Genomic DNA, 2,500 nt, shown 5'->3' on the forward strand with positions numbered 1-2,500 from the left:
TCCTATTCCGGAACCCGGCAGCGGAACCGATACAAGTCGGGCCCCTCTTTTAGAGATGCTCGTCGGGGTAACCCAAAAGGACCCGGAGACGCCGTCGGGAGATCGGGGAAGAGTTTTCTTTTCTGCATGAGCGTTCGAGTTCCCTGGAATCCTCTAGCAGGGAGATAGGGTTTGGAACGCGAAGAGCACCGCAGTTGCGGCGGTGTCCCGATCTTCCCCTCGGACCTTGAAAATCCGGGAGAGGGCCACGTGGAGGTGTCGCGCCGGTTCGTACCCATATCCGCAGCAGGTCTCCAAGGTGAAGAGCCTCTAGTCGATAGAATAATGTAGGTAAGGGAAGTCGGCAAATTGGATCCGTAACTTCGGGATAAGGATTGGCTCTGAGGATCGGGGCGTGTCGGGCTTGGTCGGGAAGTGGGTCAGCGCTAACGTGCCGGGCCTGGGCGAGGTGAGTGCCGTAGGGGTGCCGGTAAGTGCGGGCGTTTAGCGCGGGCGTGGTCTGCTCTCGCCGTTGGTTGGCCTCGTGCTGGCCGGCGGTGCAGGATGCGCGCGCCTGCGCGGCGTTCGCGCCCCGGTGCTTCAACCTGCGTGCAGGATCCGAGCTCGGTCCCGTGCCTTGGCCTCCCACGGATCTTCCTTGCTGCGAGGCCGCGTCCGCCTTAGCGTGCTCCTCCGGGGGCGCGCGGGTGCGCGGATTCTCTTCGGCCGCCATTCAACGATCAACTCAGAACTGGCACGGACTGGGGGAATCCGACTGTCTAATTAAAACAAAGCATTGCGATGGCCCTAGCGGGTGTTGACGCAATGTGATTTCTGCCCAGTGCTCTGAATGTCAACGTGAAGAAATTCAAGCAAGCGCGGGTAAACGGCGGGAGTAACTATGACTCTCTTAAGGTAGGTCTGGGGCGGGGCACGCCGCCCGATGTCATCCTGGGCATGCTCCCGGATGCCCTTGCGTCGGTCGGGTCCAGAGGGGAGAGATCGATCACCAGGACACAGCGGCCGCGCCAACCATCGAAGCGGCCGCCTGCCGCGCCGCCGACGCAGAAGCGCAAGCGGCGCCGCTGGGAGTACGCCAGAACGCAGGATGCCTTCCGACGGTCGCGTGCACGTTGCGTGCGCGGCCTCTTGGATGGCACCCTGCTCCAGCCGCCACCTGCCATCCCTGGTCTGCTGGACTTCTGGGCGGACCTCTTCACCAAGAAGCCCGTCTCCACCGCGGGCTTCATTCGTGACCGCCTCCTCCCGCACTCAGAGCCTGTCGCTCTCGAGTGCATATGGGGGCCGGTCACACATGAGGAGGTCGCCGCCGCGTTGCCGCCCAGGGGATCAGCAGCCGGGCCGGACGGCCTTACCCCAGCGGAGTTGCGGCGCCTGCCGCACGAAGTCCTGGTGAAAGTGATGAATCTCTTCCTTCTGGCCCGCGCCCTTCCGGAACGCCTGCTTCGCGCGCGGACGTCCCTTCTACCGAAAACGGCTGCACCAACATCCCCCGCTGACTTTCGCCCCATTACGGTCTGCTCGGTGTTGGCGCGGACCTTTCACAAGGTTCTCGCGTCACGCCTGATGCGCGCATGTGCTGTGGACGAACGTCAGCGGGCATTCATCCCTCGGGATGGGATGTTGGAAAATACCTTCATCTTGGACACTGCTCTCACCGACGCAGTTCGCTCCTGCCGCTCTGTCTTTGTGGCATCGATCGACGTATCTAAGGCATTCGATTCGGTAGATCATGCTGCCCTTCGCCCCGTGCTGAAGGCGCATGGCCTGCCGGATTGCTTTGTCGAGTATGTCGAGCGGTGCTACGAGGGCAGCACGACAGTGATAGCGGACGGCGCCGGCGTGGGCGTGTCTGTGCAGCCAGCACGGGGCGTTCGCCAGGGCGATCCCCTCTCCCCCCTCCTGTTCAACTTTGCGGTGGACTACGTTTTAGGCCAACTGCCCTCCCACATCGGAGCTCGGATCCTTGGTCGCAGAGTCAACGCTGCGGCCTTTGCAGATGACGTCTTGCTGTTTGCAGCGACCCCGAGGGGCTTGCAGTCCCTCATCGACGCAGCTACCGCAGCCCTCGCCCACCTGGGGCTGCAGATCAACGCCCGGAAGTGTTTCACCCTCGCCTTGGTCGCGTCAGGGCGCGAGAAGAAGGTGAAGGTGGACAGCAATGTCACCTTCACAGCAGGCAATACCACCATGCCTGCCCTGCGTGTGGGTGAAACCTTCCGGTACCTGGGGCTGCAATTTTCCACGGCGGGTCGCTGTGTCTTCAATCCACGTAGCCACCTGGTGGAGCAGCTTGACGTCATCTCCCGAGCTCCGCTGAAGCCGCAACAGCGCCTCCACGCTCTCACCAATGTACTTCTCCCTGGCCTGTACCACGGGCTGGCCCTCAGCCGCACCCGGGTGGGTGCATTGAAGTCGGCCGACGTTACCATCCGGGCCGCCGTCAGGAGATGGTTCCGCCTTCCGGCGGACACCCCCCTGGGATACTTCCACGCTCCTG

The 2,500-nt window shown here is 62.9% G+C and overlaps 1 pseudogene; it reads left to right on the top strand.

Annotated features, from left to right (window-relative positions):
• Positions 1 to 2,500, top strand: part of LOC124571390 — a 7,046-nt pseudogene that overhangs the window by 1,990 nt on the left and 2,556 nt on the right.

Source organism: Schistocerca americana, unplaced genomic scaffold (assembly GCF_021461395.2).
Source record: "Schistocerca americana isolate TAMUIC-IGC-003095 unplaced genomic scaffold, iqSchAmer2.1 HiC_scaffold_170, whole genome shotgun sequence".
NCBI classification, from domain to species: Eukaryota; Metazoa; Arthropoda; class Insecta; order Orthoptera; family Acrididae; genus Schistocerca; species Schistocerca americana.